Here is a 16,456-nt window from a genome sequence, read left to right as displayed (position 1 = left end):
TCGGGTGCTGAAATACGTAGTTCTGCTATGGCTAGGAGCTGTGGAGAGAGAAGAAACACTGTTCAACAGTCAAGTAAGAACCTCTTGAAACGGAAATACACAAAGCTTTATTGAAGTGTTGTGCTGTGTCCTTGTCGTCCGTACTCACCTTAGGAGGGTCTTGGACCCTTGTGGATGCCATCAGGGGCCGCCGCGACGGTGTGTGCCCAACCCACCCAGATACGCTCTGTAGCGGTGTTCCAGCTGGAGTCACGTGGAAACCCCTCCAACGTCCCTGGCCCCGTAATACTCCCCCTGAGGGCGAGAAGCGAGATTTTTAGATTCCCTTTCCCCACTTTAGTTTTAAATAATTTAAATAAAGTTTCTATTTCTATATTTTACTTACCTCTGGTTTGTCTGGTCATTGGGGTGCTTTGGGACCTCCTCGAGGTGGAACTAGGAGGAGCGTGATCCGCGACAGGGGCGGTCCGCTTCTCCGACCTGTGACACAGTCATTCCACAGCCTGTGATGTCAATGTCTTCCACATATTAAGTTCACATTGTCCATTATAAAGTTGATACATTCAGATTTGAAAAGATCAGGAGAGCCGTTGAACACTATGGTTGGTGTGGGACCTTTGGGTTCCTGTAGAACAAACATTTCACCTTTTAAGTGCTTTTTACCAATTAACAGAAGCCATCAAATAGACTTAAAATTATCCCATAATAACACAAATAAAGTATGACAACTAGGCAAGCGACACTCACGAACCAACAAGACTCATAATAATTGATGTAGAGCTGTATGCTATTTAAGGGTAAACAGAGTAATAGTTTTATATTTGCATTGAATGTTACTTTAAATTAGGGCTGGGCGATTTGACCTAAAATCAAAACCTCGGTTAATCTAACATTTGACATCGGTTACGATTAATAAACGATTATTTTTTGCCTCATAGTTCACTGACAAGGTTGGAAAGTTTAGGGCACACCTTAAATCAGCCTGCAATGCAATTATTCACATTTTTCCCAAAATAACTGCATTACTGAAAAATATTAAATAGACTTAACTCTATGCAGATGTTGCATGTCATTATGTACAATTGATGAAACTTTCAGAATGGGAAGTTATGAACCAAAGAATCATACAACCCCCATGACTAATTATAGACATCAGATACATACATAATAAGTTGTATCCAGATAGCATATTGTAATGAGATGAGTAGGACAAAATACATACTTGGACTGTATCCTTTACACATTTCTTGTATTCAATCCATTTTTTCTTAACTGGGCACTGATGTCTAAGACATTTATTCTCATCTGTAATGCTTTTGGTGTTAATGTAGACTAGAAGTTCTCCCGTTCTCTCTCTCCGTCATCTCAGAAGTGTCTAATTAAACTCACGCGGGCGCGTCTTTTCGTGGTTTTGAGTGAGTGAGATGTGATGACATTACCCGGGCTGCTTAGAGACCCATCGGTAGATTAAACTGAGCGCGTGTGCGGTAAAAACCCGATCGCGCATTCCGTATTTTTGTCACAGGTGCCTGCACATTCGCGAGTACTTCTTAAAAAAAAGTACTGTGCTTCTTTTGGGCACTAGATGATCCTGCTGCTCAGTTAAACAGTGTTTGAGTTCTCCTCCATGTTTGGCTGTGCCACGGACAGGACGGGGCGGAGTTACGCAACATCACACACAGCAGTTTGTTTTTAAAGGGAAAGTATTAACAGGATTAAACACCGAAATAACCGACATGATAAAATAATGTCGGTTAGAGGTTCTGAATTTCGGTTTCGGTTATTTTTCGATTAATCGCCCAGCCCTACTTTAAATAAAGTGCCTCAAATGCTAACTAAATTACAGAAGACTATACCTACACTATTTACACAGTCAAGGAAGCTGGGATTTTCTTGAAATAATGCTTGCAATAACATAAGTGCAGCATTCCTCACCAGACCTACAAAGATACAAATTATTGTACATTAGGTACAGATATCAATTACAGGGACATTTTACTCAAAAAAAGAAAACTCATTCACTCACTCGTTATTTCAAACATTCACAGCTTTCTTTCTTCAGCAGAACACTAACACAAAAAAGATTTTGAAGAATGTCTGTAACCGAACAACTCTGCTAGCAATTTAATGGACACAAAACCAATGCAGGTCAATGGGCACCATTGTTGTTCGATTACCATACTTTTCCAAAATTTCTTCTGTTGTGTTCTGCTGAAGAAAGTGACGACAATTTTAATTTGTGGGTAAACTTTAACTCTTTCTCAGCCAGCGTCTCTTAATTAACAAGTTTACTCTTCAATGGCAAGGAAAAAGTTTATACTAACATTATTTTCATATTTTCACTTATACAATTTATAGGTGCTAGAACCTTTACATTGACTATGCAAATAAGGCTACTTTACACTGGACAAAGAACAAGCACCTTCTGTGGTTTTCTCTCCAATGAGATTGGCGTAGAGATGTTTTTACTTTCTTCTTTTGCACTTCTGATGATGTTTGGGGCCATTTTATTAAGAGATGTTTCCATGTTCTTCACCAAGTCTGTTCCAAACCACATTGTCATTCCATGCAGCATCTTAAAACAAAAAATCTTTATATATCCACTTTCAGACAAACAAGTTCCTTAAAGTCTACATTAACTCGAGGTTGCAATTGACTAGTGATGTATTTTTCAAAACACAATGTTCAATAAAAAAATTGTGTGAAATATACAGAATTTAAATTAAATCCTCAAACACTTTACAGTCTTTAATGCTAAATTCTAAATGAAATACATACAGTAAGAATTATCATTAAAGCTACAAAACACAGATTTCTTTTTATTTTCTCTTTAATGAACATTAGTGACGAAGTCTTACAAGGTCCTTTTAAGCACCTTACCTTTTTGCATCAATGGGGTTTATATTTTAAAGCCAGTGACGTGTCTGACCATTTATTAACCATGGTTATCTGTGAGGGAGAGGAAAAAAAATTACACTTCACAAACCAAATACACATAAAAACCTGAACACGTTTGGTTTTTAAAACATTTGAATGTTAAATGTAAGTGTCTTAACAGCTACCATCACATTAATTAATTGTGTGCATCACAGAAAACATGCATATCTAGACTTGCGGATACAAACGCTGCACTGCAATCGTGCATTTATAATACAGACCAGCAGAAAGTTCTTAACTGTGGCCAGCAGTTTCCACTTTCCTTCAAGGTTTAGCTCCAACCCTGATAAAACACTCGTGAACAAGCGAAAAATACTCACGGAATATGTGTAAAACTGCGACAAACATTTACATATAATTTCCCTTCCACCGTCTTCCACCCGGTTCCTTTGACCACGCGCTTCATTGAAATAACACCCCTGTCTCGAATTTCGTCTCCTTACAACACAGCTGTCTTATTGAGCTTGGCAATTTAATTGAAAATGACAAAGAAATAAAGCAGGACTGTAACGTAATTCATTAAAACCAGGAACAAAATGTATTTAACTGAGCTTTTATAACTGACGGTTGACGAAGCCCCTCAGTGCTTTAACGTTACCAGCAGTATTTTTTAACTGAGGTAAATATTATAAATGTAGCTTCTAGTATCACTATTTAGCACAAGACCTACTCTAACAAAATAAATATTAACTAATTATACCAAATATTTCAGTAATATCGTTTCAAAAATGTAGAAAGTTTACTTACCTCAGGGTACAAACAAGCAGAAATGACGGTCCGGAGTCCGAACTCCTCAGTTTGAAAAAATAACTGTCAAGCCTCGAGGCTCATCTTCGCGTCTGTTAATAAACAGAGGAATATAAACACACACACATACATAAATAACATGTTTAATATAATAAAGCTTGACGGTGAAAGATTTTATACCCTAAAATTGCCAAGTTTCCCTCAGACATCACACGTAATTGAATTAAACACTATTGGGCGGTTTTCTCGGACAGGACTTATCACTGACTAAAATACTGACATCTGTTAACATATGAGTGCTATTGTTTTGTCTCAAAATGCACACTGGTATTGTATTTTATAAGGTTTGTTTGTAAAAATGTCCCAATTATAATTAAGACGGAGTCCCAAACCCTGTCCGGTATTATCTTAACTAAAATAGCTCCACTTTAACTCGGACACATAACGTAACACACACTTTAAGTCGGTCACATAACATAACACACCTTTATATAACTTATATGTTTACAAAAACGTCGAGTATTTGCGTCTTTGCCAATTAATATAGTCAAAAATTAACATTTATTTACAAACACTTACCTGACGTGACGTGAGGAAACGGCTGATGACTTGTGTCGTTGTGGGAAACAGTGAGTGATTCCGGCTGTTACATGCGGAATGATCTCAGATGAAATGACCTGTCATTCAGATCCTTCCGAGTTAAGTTAAGACATTTTAAATTAAAAACTCACGCACATACTGTACATACACACGCGCGCGTGAGCGGGTCGCGCGCACGCGCGCGCGCACACGGGTACACACACGCCCAGCCAACATTTGTATATAGGGCCCATATGGGTATGAACTGGGCTGAAAAATGGGCCCTATATAGGATTGTCCGCGGGTTCCATAATGGCCTCATGCCAGTTGCCCACATGGATTTCATGCAGGATTGCACTTGCTACTAGGTGGGCCCCACCTGGGCAACATGCACGACACCCATATTGGGCCCAGATTTGAGTTTTATATGGGTACTACATAGGGACAACATGGTCATGAAGTATGGGTTGTAAGTGGGATTGTCCACGGGTTCCATATTTGCCCCTTGTCAATTACCCATGTAGGTTATCTGTAGGATTCCACTGGGTGTTTGGTGGGCCCCAATTGGGCAATATGCATAATGCCCATGTTGGGCCCAGATTTGAGTTTTATGTGGGTACTACATAGGGACAACATGGTCATGAAATATGGGTTGTAAGTGGGATTGTCCGCGGGTTCCATGTTTGCCCCTTGTCAATTACCCATGTAGGTTATTTGTAGGATTCCACTGGGTGTTTGGTGGGCCCCAATTGGGCAATATGCATAATGCCCATGTTGGGCCCAGATTTGAGTTTTATGTGGGTACTACATGGGGACAACATGGTCATGAAATATGGGTTGTAAGTGGGATTGTCCACGGGTTCCATATTTGCCCCTTGTCCATTACCCATGTAGGTTATCTGTAGGATTCCACTGGGTGTTTGGTGGGCCCCAATTGGGCAATATGCATAATGCCCATGTTGGGCCCAGATTTGAGTTTTATGTGGGTACTACATAGGGACAACATGGTCATGAAATATGGGTTGTAAGTGGGATTGTCCGCGGGTTCCATGTTTGCCCCTTGTCAATTACCCATGTAGGTTATCTGCAGGATTTCACTGGGTGTTTGGTGGGCCCCAATTGGGCAATATGCATAATGCCCATGTTGGGCCCAGATTTGAGTTTTATGTGGGTACTACATAGGGACAACATGGTCATGAAATATGGGTTGTAAGTGGGATTGTCCGCGGGTTCCATGTTTGCCCCTTGTCAATTACCCATGTAGGTTATCTGCAGGATTTCACTGGGTGTTTGGTGGGCCCCAATTGGGCAATATGCATAATGCCCATGTTGGGCCCAGATTTGAGTTTTATGTGGGTACTACATAGGGACAACATGGTCATGAAATATGGGTTGTAAGTGAGATTGTCCGTGGGTTCCATGTTTGCCCCTTGTCAATTGCCCATGTAGGTTATATGCAGGATTTTACTCGGTTTTAAGGTAGTTCCCAAATGTACAACATAAGCAAAACCCATCTGGGACCCATCTTACAGCTCTAAATGGGTGCTACACGAAGACTACCTGATCTAAAATCTGGGTTGCTGGTGGGATTGTATGCGTTTCTGCTACATCTACATGAGTTTCAGCTTTGAAAAGCTGTGGCAGAGGTTAAACCAAAAAAATTAAAATGTTAGTCTGAACTTGCATTAAACTACACAAGAAAAACTTTTTGAGTCTGTTACCATAAATACATTTGTTGCAGAATTGATCAAACTTTCAGAATAGGAAGTTGTGAACCAAAGAATCATACAACCCCCTTGACTATATTTAGGCAAAAAATACCCCAAAAGACACAATTCACAACAAAAGGTACAGCAAAATATAGATTTTTTTAAAATTATAACTATAAATCCTAGGTCAGCAGCTAGTAAATACAATAACTATAGTTAGGCTGTAATTAATTTGTTGCAGGTAAATACATTATTTTAGTAAACTGCATATTCAATAAGACATATCCAGTGTTATCCAGTTAGCGTATTGTAATGAGAGGAGTGTGATGACGCCCTGTATTAACAGGGCAGAAAGAAGTAAAGCACACAGTGACACTGAAATCCTTTCAAATTCCATTTTTATTTAACTAACCATCATGCCACATTTGTTACAATGGCACAAAACTATTTTAGAACCTTTTAGAGTCTTGAGTGTTTTGAAAAGAAGTATGTCCTTCAAGAAATACAGTAACAAGATAAAGTATATTAACCTTTTGGAATTTCATAGCTTTCTAAATAAATTTGTCATAAAATGTGATCTGGTCTTCATCAAGTCAAGGGTATTGACAAACATAATGGTTCTAAAAAAACAAAACAATAAAGACATGAAAGAACAGAATTATTTAAGAACAACCTAAAAACTCATAGTGCTTGTGAAAAAAGTATGTGAACTTTTAAGCGAACGAGACCTCAAAAAAGCAAAATGGAGTCAGGTTTTATCACACCTGGAGTCTCTTTAAGATAATGTATTTGGAGGTGTGGACTACAGCTACTTTAAAGTTTACTTTTGGAGTTCATTTTTTTACATGGGCCATGCCTCACCAAAAAGAGCTATCAAAAGAGCTTTAATCAAGAATTGTTGCTTTACATGGAGCTCGAAAGGGTTAAAAGTTATGTCAAAGACTGTAGAAATTCACCAGTCTACAGACATACAATCTACAAATGGAGATGCTTTGGGACTGTTGCTACTCTACCAAGAGATGGACACCCAGTCAAAATGACACTAAGAGCACCACGAAGACTCATTAAAGGAATAGTCTACTCATTTTCAATATTAAAATATGTTATTACCTTAACTAAGAACTGTTGAATCATCCCTCTATCATCTGTGTGCGTGCACGTAAGCGCTGGAGCGCGCTGCGACGCTTCGATAGCATTTAGCTTAGCCCCATTCATTCAATGGTACCATTTAGAGATAAAGTTAGAAGTGACCAAACACATCAACGTTTTTCCTATTTAAGACGAGTAGTTATACGAGCAAGTTTGGTGGTACAAAATAAAACGTAGCGCTTTTCTAAGCAGATTTAAAAGAGGAACTATATTTTATGGCGTAATAGCACTTTTGGGAGTACTTCGACTCGGCGCAGTAACACCCTCCCTCTCCCATTATGAGAGTGAGAAGGGGAGCGGACTTTTCAGGCGAGTCGAAGTACTCCCAAAAGTGCTATTACGCCATAAAATATAGTTCCTCTTTTAAATCCGCTTAGAAAAGCGCTATGTTTTATTTTGTACCACCAAACTTGCTTGTATAACTACTCGTCTTAAATAGGAAAAACGTTGATGGGTTTGGTCACTTCTAACTTTATCTCTAAATGGTACCATTGAATGAATGGGGCTAAGCTAAATGCTATCGAAGCGTCGCAGTGCGCTCCAGCGCTTACGTGCACGCACACAGATGATAGAGGGATGTATCAACAATTCTTAGTTAAGGTAATAACATATTTTAACAACAAAATCCGCCTTTTGGAGTGGCCAAGTCAAAGCCCAGACCTCAACACAATAGAGATTTTATGGATTGACTTGAAGAACGGCATACACATGAGACGTCCAAATATTGAAGCGTGAGCGCTCTTTTGCTGTTAACTGTAATATTAGCAGAAACTTTAAAAAGAGGGCGTTTACTGTGACCTTGTTTGAGGGTGAGAGGTGCACAAACACGCAGGAGAGAGTGAGCGAGTGGAGTCCGGTTCTTCAAAGCACTGTAAACTTCCCTCACCACACCGTAAGGCCTGCCTCTCCCCTCATTCGATTGGAAAATGGAAAGACGCGAATGACGTCGTGCGCTTTTCCGCTCTCAGCGCTCCTTCAAAAGCGAGTGCTGCGACTGGCAGCAAAAACCGCAAGCCGTTCGGCACGCATAAACAGCACGCAAACGCTCCCTGCCCAAAAAATATCATTCAAAAAAAGGCGCCTGCAACTTCCATAAACACGTTTGATGTGGTTAGCCACTAAGTGTGTTCAATAAAGACATAAAAGATCAGAAGTTGTGTTATTTTTTTAGACACATTATGTTAGATGGAGATCAGATCACATTTTATGAAAAAATTATTAAAAAAAAGTATGAAAATCTAAAAGATTCACATACTTTTTCTTGCCACCATATATAGTATAAGGAGGTATGTACTTTGATAAGTATATTGCGAATACAATTAGAAAAAAAATTATATTTAAAGGGCCCATAGCATGAAAACCTGGTAAAATGTTCGCTGCAAGCATGTCAAAAATAGGTAATATAAATGTGGCTCCCCTTGTGATATCAGAAGGGGATATTATTATAATAATAACACTCCTTAATCTGCACTATCCAAACATGGCACTGCCATTTAGTGCAGAGAGTGAGAAAAAATAATTGACAGAACAACTGAGTTTCAATTTCAACAAACCACCATCATTGTGATCTGTGTTTGCATTTTAAAGGACACGTTTAAAGGACGCAGTTTTGCTTGGACCTACAAAGTGGCAACTTCAACTTGCCATAACAAACCATCTACATATACGATATTTTGAGCCAGAGTCCCACACATGTACCCTGGAGACACCAAAGATCCACTCCACATCCCAAAGGGGCCATTTCACAAGACCTCTTCAAGATGTCAAACAAATCTTTGGTGTCCCCAGAGCACAAACGCGAAGTTCTAGCTCAAAATACCATATAAATAATTTATTTTAGCATGTTAAAATAGCGACTTTGTAGGTGTGTGCAAAAATGTGCTGTTTTGGGTGTGTCCTTTAAAATAGGGGTGCACCGAAATTTCGGTCGCCGAAATTTTCGGTCGAAAATGGCATTATCTGTTTCGGGCCGAAATAAAAAATCCAGCCGAAAAAGTCAACCGAAAATGAATGTTAACTGCGCCCCTCCCATCCGTGCACTAGCGCTTGGGTTTCACTCACGGTGATCAGTCGTCTCCCGCCCCTCCCCTTCGTGCTCAAGCAGGTTTCACTCACGGTCGAGCTGTTTGCACGCGTCTGCAAAGATTAAGCATGTCTTGATGTGTAAACTTTAGAGAGAGTCGCGCTAATATGTCTCATACTGTAATCCATTAACATACATTCGGCGAATAAAGCAACGAAACACAACGTAACGTTTTTATGTGGAGCGACTGTTGCGCTGTTTGGGATCCACCCTCGTTCTCTATGTGTGCGCGCGTTTAATAGTGCACATACGAGAGAAACGCGTTTAAAAAAAAAAAACAAGCAAACATAAAATCTCTCTGTTATTGACAGGGCACATATAAACAAAATTATCTCCACAGTATTCTTTTTCTAATAAAAACATTTGTTTATGTCTTAAGTGTATGTATAGATTACAGTCAGATTAACCTACTTAAGTCTGTGTCATTAATGTTAATCAAACAACCCATGACAAAGAGACAAATAGCTCTAAAAATAATAATATATTTAATTTATTGTGTTATGATTCATTTAATTTGATTTCTGTACCTAATGCTAATTTCAGACCTTATTAATGTACAACTTTGTTCTTTTTTGTAAATGTTTGCAATTTCTTTATTGTTTATTAGATTTTTTCCCACCTGCTTTTTGCTGATCCGAAAAATAATCTGATCTGTGCCTCAAAAACTGTAATGTGATCCGAACTGTGAGGTTTTTTATCCATCACACACCCCTAGTAAAGTTAGTACACAGTGATAGCCATAAATGCAATTGTACTTATAATTGGCATAATAATTTCTTTTGGTGTTTCGGTTTTTCGGCCTTGGTTTCCTTTTTTCGGTTTTGGCCAAGAATTTTCATTTCGGTGCATCCCTACTTTAAAATGCAAATGAGCTGATGAAATTCAAACACTGATAACAATGATGGTGGTTTGTTGAAATTGAAACTTAATTGTGCTGTGAATTTTCCTCTCTGTCTCTCCCTCTCCGCACCAAATGTCAGCGCCGCGGTTGGACAGCGCAGACCAAGGTGTGGTACCACTACAATAAGAGCTCCCTCTGACATCACAAGGAGAGCCAAACTCCAACCACCCACTTTTTCACATGCTTGCAGAGAATGGAAGTTACTGGGTTGATCTTTTTCACATTTTCTAGGTTGATAGAAGCACTGGGGACCCAATTGTAGTACTTAAACATGGAAAAAGTCAGATTTTCATGCCATGGCCCCCCCAAAAAATTATTGAAATGGGGCCCTTAAAAGTAAATGAAAGTAAGATAATTACAAACACAGTTTTTCAACATTTTACCATGTTCCTCCATCAACTTAGCCGAATAAATACATATCTCTCTTTTCTCAATGCGTACACTTAAACTTAACTTGATATTTCGCAGAGTCTGCTCAATGTACTAACATTAGTACAGGCGTGTTGGTTATGTTGACTGTAGTTTAAGCAAGAGGGGGAGTAGTCAGGAGTGATGATGTTACTGTGCCCAAGGTCGAGTGCTACAAACTAAGTGCTCTTCCGCCATACAATATAGTTATATTTTTTACCATACTTCCTCGTGTAACTACTCATGTAACAGTCTTTGAATAGGGAAAACATGGAAGTGTTTGGTGGCTATTAAATTCATCCCTGTTTGGATCCTAATGAATGAATGGTGCTTGGCTAAATGCTAACACATTCACGCCACACTTTACAACAAATAAAGGCAGGGTGCATGAAAGCCAATGTTGATATTTGAAATCATCTAAACAAACACACCCTTACCCTAATAGAATCTGGACCTTCTTTTGATAGACCCGCCCCACACATACGCAACCTAGGCAACGATGTCATTTAGTAGACATGCTGCTAATTGGCTACACGTGTGTTTTGATAGTCGGCCTGTCTCCCTTTTCCAAAACGTTTTTTTTAGAAATTGTGCACCCCACCTTTAAGTGCACACATTGAGAAAAGAGAGGTTTGTATTAATTCATCTAAGTTGAGGGAAGAACATGGTAAATATTGAAAAATGATTGTGTTTTCCTTTAAGAAAAATTAAAGAACTACAACAGTTCAAATCAACAACTGTAGTTTTAACCTTTCTCAAACAGACATCCTTTTCTGCATTCTTGATGCTCTCTGTCCTCCTCTGTCCCTTGCCCCAGTAAACCATTTTCGCAGTGCCTTCTCAGCTTCTTGCTGGTTGACCTTGGACATCAGGGCGTTGTTCTTAAGAGCATCTGCAAAACCAAATACATTTTTAAGATAAAGAAATATTAAAAATGGCACATTTGTACTTTTTACAATGACAGTCTTTGGCATACAGTAGGTATTAAAGGATGGATACTCGAACCGAGCCAGCGGGACCCGACGGGCCGGGTTCAGATAGATATTTAGAAATTATGTTCGGGTTGTGCTCGGTGCAATAAGGCATTGAACATTTGAAATTTAAAACAGCTTATTATAATATGTAGGCAGCCAATGGGCCTGTTTATAGCGATAGTTCATCTTAAAATGAAACACGCGCATTCACACATCACCTTCTTATTCATCTAATGTTTAATAGCGGGTTGCAAAACAACTTCATAGGTGCATACTGCCACCTACTGTATCGGATGCACAGAATGAGGGCGTAGGGGCTGCCGTTTCTCTTGGGATAATGTTGTATTAGAGGTAAAAAAATGATATAAATACTGTTCGGTTTCTCGCACAAACCGAAGGTTTTGTGTCTTAAGTAGGACACGGATGTGTCGTCACAAGCTGCAGGGTTTTATTTGGATTTGTCTGTGCATGTTTTTTTTCTCTTTCGGTTTTTGTTACCATCCACTTATACAACTGACAGACTGAAACTGTTGGAGTTAAAAATCTACATTTGTGTTCTACTGAAGAAACAAAGTCACCTACCTCTTGGATGGCCTGGGGGTAAGCTGATAAACATAAGTTTCATTTTAAGATGAACTATCGTCATCCATCTTCATGTGTGCGGAAATGTGTTTATGTTGAATAACAGCTACTCAGGATCTGAAAAAAATCCATAAAAATGACAAAATTATATGAGTTAACAGCTACTGTTAAAGTTCACTAACCAAGTCTATACTATACAGTATGTACGCTAAAAAAAATTCATGTAAAGGTAGGCATAGAAGTCAACAGTCTTGTTATAACGCTGCACCTAATTGCTTCCCTACATCCAAAATGACATTAAAACTTGTAATAGATATCAGTGATCAAACTGAGCAAACAAAATAGTGCTCTTACTAGATGCAGCCAAACGAAAACGTGATTTCCATAGGAGGGGACAGCAGTCAATATTTTACTTGAGTAAAAATACAGTAATTCGTGTTATCTAATATTATCAAACTAATGTGTCACAAAAAGCACTCACATCTGAACAAACATTACTTTTTAGAGCGAATCAGACGCCAATCGTCGATGGATTTTCTTCCTGCTGTGATTCAAGTGAACATTTCTGAAAGCGCGTTAACTTACTTTGTCAGCTCGCGTGCGTTTATCCGGGTCTGACGCACAGGTCGCGCGAGCATTTTGTCTTCGAATACATTTCCCGCTTCTGTTTCAGTAGATTGATAGTTCACTTGCATCCACTCCTTGGCGTGTTTTTAAGTTTCACGTTACGAGCGAGAAGTGCTGCAGCCTGCAGATGTACAGATGATTCAGATCTTGCAGCAAACGGAACAAATCATTCAAACTGATTCAAACCGTTCAATCAATAGCTAGTTTAGAATCGACCCGGTACAAAACAGTAATTCATTTGCAATATTTTGTGAAGAACCGACTCGTTCAAAAGAGTCATTCATTCACAAATCAAATGCTTCGGCAAATTATGAAATAATAATAATAATCTGAAGTTCGCATTTCGTACTGCATTAAAATAAAGTGCGTCGTGCAAAACTGAGGGCATGTCAATAGAAATATCATCGAGTTACGAGTAAAAGTAAAAATACCCACTATAACTGTTATCCTAAAGCGATTCTTAAGTAAATGTTACGTTAACAGAGTAAATGTAATGTTTTAAAACTCTAACAATTTAAACACAAGGTTGATTTTCGCAACCTCGACCGTACGCATTCACCAAACGTTATCCCGGCGAGCTTCGCCACTGATTTAGAATAACATCCAAGAATATTTTAATGTTTGACTACTTGAATATACTTTTTATCAACAGTTTAATGTCATATATTGTAATAAAACAGATCTACTCACCACACTTCGAGCTTGCAGCACTCCAGTGAAGACAGCAATGTACCAGCTCTACGTTAACTGGCTCAGGAGAACAATGCGCATGTCCTTTCTTTCTTGGCGCCGTTTTTTTTAAACGAATACAACATAGTGATGATGCAGGACAAATCACTTTTTAGCATTAATACTGCATTTTCTGTAGGATACACATATAATTCGAGTTTATTGCAATACACGTACACACACACAAACACACACACACACACACACACAATGTCTACGGTTTAGAATTTGTATGGGCCTGTATCTGCATAAATATACCCCAAAACACAATGTGCATATAGCCCTTACGAAAATTTACCATGGTTTTATTGTGGTAAAAGTGTAAACATGTTTTTTTGGTGTATTGGTTACTAGCAAAACCATGGTTCTACTATGTTTTTTGTTTTAACTATAGTAAAACCATGGTTAATTTTCTACATGAAAGTATAATAGCCCATTGAAAAAAGAGACAGCCTAGCTAACGAAAATTAAGCATGTTTTTTTGTGGTACAGTAAAATGTTTTTTGGTATTGATTAGGCCTACTATTGGCAAAACCATGGTTTTACTAGAGTATGTTTTTATTTTTTGTTTAAACTGTAGTTAACCATTTAATTTAATTTAATTATTTAATTTTCATAAGGGTATATTTTGGAAAACTGTAGCCCATAGACCCCAAATAAATAAAATCCAGTAGCCATTCACGCAGTGACGGCCGCGTGGTGACTTCTTTATCGAGGGCACATGATGCAAATCTCATCACAACATGTAGCCTGTCATGTGTGTGGCATGAATTTAGTGTAGTGTCTTGCAAGTATTTTGTGAGTGCCTCTTTAATTACAAATCCTTTCGATGTGTGTCCAGCAGGCACGATGCATGATGCACATGGTTCACATGACGCAACAAACACATATTTTGACATGATGAGCAACACACATGACACCCCAAACACAAATTTTTGAATCCTTCACAAGAGAAGTCACCAGCCACCCCTGCACCACACCATAGTTGGTGAAACAAACTGTAAACTTATTTCTGAAATCTGATTGGTTGATTGAAATGTTACCCCCGGGTCAACATAAAGTTGCCCTGAGGACATCAACCACTTGGCAAAATCAGGAGAGCCTAGTTGCTCAATGCTCTTCTCATGGACCTAAACTCATGGACTCAGCATGACTCAGCTTGTCTCAATGTTGGCTAAACATTCTAAACACTTTCAGTATTGAAGGTCTGGCCAGAGCATGATAGAGGCCTTTGGTGTATGGTGATAATTCACTATCAAAACATAAAATCAGTTCTACATATGAACAAATCCTCTCAGTATAGCAAACATTGGAGACAATGTAAATAAAAGATTTTTGTGCAGTTTTGACTGTTTAATTTATTAAAATTACACTCAGACATCCCACCCTACACAAACTGATTGGGAAGGAAGCTCACCAACAAGCCCCCGCAAAAAAAACATACATTTAAAATAATTAAATCATCAATATAAATTCTATATTATTTTGTGTTATGTTGTTTATTAGCCTACTTTAATATGGTTGCTCTTTTAACAGCTATAAAATATATGTACAATTATGAAGGACACCTTAAACTCCTTTGACCCTATATTTATAAAAAACTACACATATTTAAAATAAGATAAAAAGGAACAAATAAAGATAGGATCAAATGTTTTTGTTTTGTTTAAAAGCAGAGGGTTTACACACAGATACACTTTTATGTACTTGAAAAATAAAGTAAATATTGTATTATTTTCCAGTGTTTTTTTTTGGACACTCTGTCATTTACTGTACATTGTAAATAAACTACTGTACAGTGGCTTACTGAGCTGAAGAGAGAGGTTGATTGTAAGCCTGCCCACAGTGAAAACTGATTGGTCTAGATATCAGAATACGGTGAATATGGTCTGTCACTTTCTCACTTTTGCTAATTATGTTAGATCGCTTTAGACTTGCAGGAAAATTTTAACCTGAGCCTGAACCTAACTAATTTTTGCAATGTTTTGTCATCATATTACAAATAACATTTTAAATGCACTAATACCCATGCAAGCTTTGGGTAAAAAATGCAAGGCTTCTGTTACATTGATGCAGCCGTCTTTACTTAGAAGTTATCCTGCAGTCCTTTGGAACTTCATAAACTATTAGGCTACATGTCTTGCTTTTAGCGTCACCATGGTTTGTGAAGTAAGACAGTCTGAAAACATAGGCATAAACCTTTCAGGATCCCTGTTTAAAACAGGGCATGAAATGACAATTACATATGGGGGTCCATGTCGGGAGCTTGTATGGGACTGTTTGTGTTTGCCCCTTTTTGGTCTAATATGATTTGACAGAAAGGGTCCCATAAGTGTTTCCTTATTTAGAATCCATATACTCATGACCTATGTGGGTCCCACTTTGGGCCCATATAAGGAGTCTTTATAGGAATTATTGTGTTTGCCCATGTTGTACCCATATGGTTTGGCCGAAAGGGTCCCATATGTGTTTCCTTATTCAAAACACATATACAGGTGACCTATGTGGGTCCCACTTTCGGGCCATATAAGAAGCCTACATGGGAATAATTGTGTTTGCCCATGTTGTACCCATATGGTTTGGCCGAAAGGGTCCCAAATGTGTATCCTCATTCAAAACCCATAAACTCATGACCTATGTGGGTCCCACTTCAGACCCATATAAGAAGCCTACATGGGAATAATTGTGTTTGCCCATGTTTTACCCATATGGCTTGGCCCAAAGGGTCCCATATGTGTTTCCTTATTCAAAACACATATACAGGTGACCTATGTGGGTCCCACTTCTAAACCATATAAGAAGCCTATATGGGAATAATTGTGTTTGCCCATGTTGTACCCATATGGTTTGGCCAAAAGGGCCCCATATGCGTTTCCTTATTCAAAAGACATATACAGGTGACCTATGTGGGTCCCACTTTCGGCCCATATAAGGATCCTATATGGGAATTATTGTGTTTGCCCATGTTGTACCCATATGGTTTAGCCAAAAGGGCCCCATATGTGTTTCCTTATTCAAAAGACATATACAG

At 38.5% G+C, this 16,456-nt stretch overlaps 1 long non-coding RNA gene across 1 annotated transcript; it reads right to left on the bottom strand.

The window, feature by feature from the left end:
* Positions 1–11,058: 11,058 nt before the first annotated feature.
* LOC141358939 (uncharacterized) lies at positions 11,059–12,710 on the bottom strand. Its single transcript, XR_012365485.1, has 3 exons — positions 12,655–12,710; positions 12,070–12,186; positions 11,059–11,405 (listed from the first exon to the last, which is right to left on the bottom strand). It is a non-coding gene; the product is annotated as an uncharacterized lncRNA (long non-coding RNA).
* Between the last annotated feature and the right edge of the window lie 3,746 nt (positions 12,711–16,456).

The sequence above is a fragment of the Misgurnus anguillicaudatus genome, chromosome 22, assembly GCF_027580225.2.
Source record: "Misgurnus anguillicaudatus chromosome 22, ASM2758022v2, whole genome shotgun sequence".
Lineage (NCBI taxonomy): Eukaryota > Metazoa > Chordata > Actinopteri > Cypriniformes > Cobitidae > Misgurnus > Misgurnus anguillicaudatus.
Note: the sequence above shows the minus strand (reverse complement) of the source record. Positions and strands in the feature narration are given on the sequence as shown.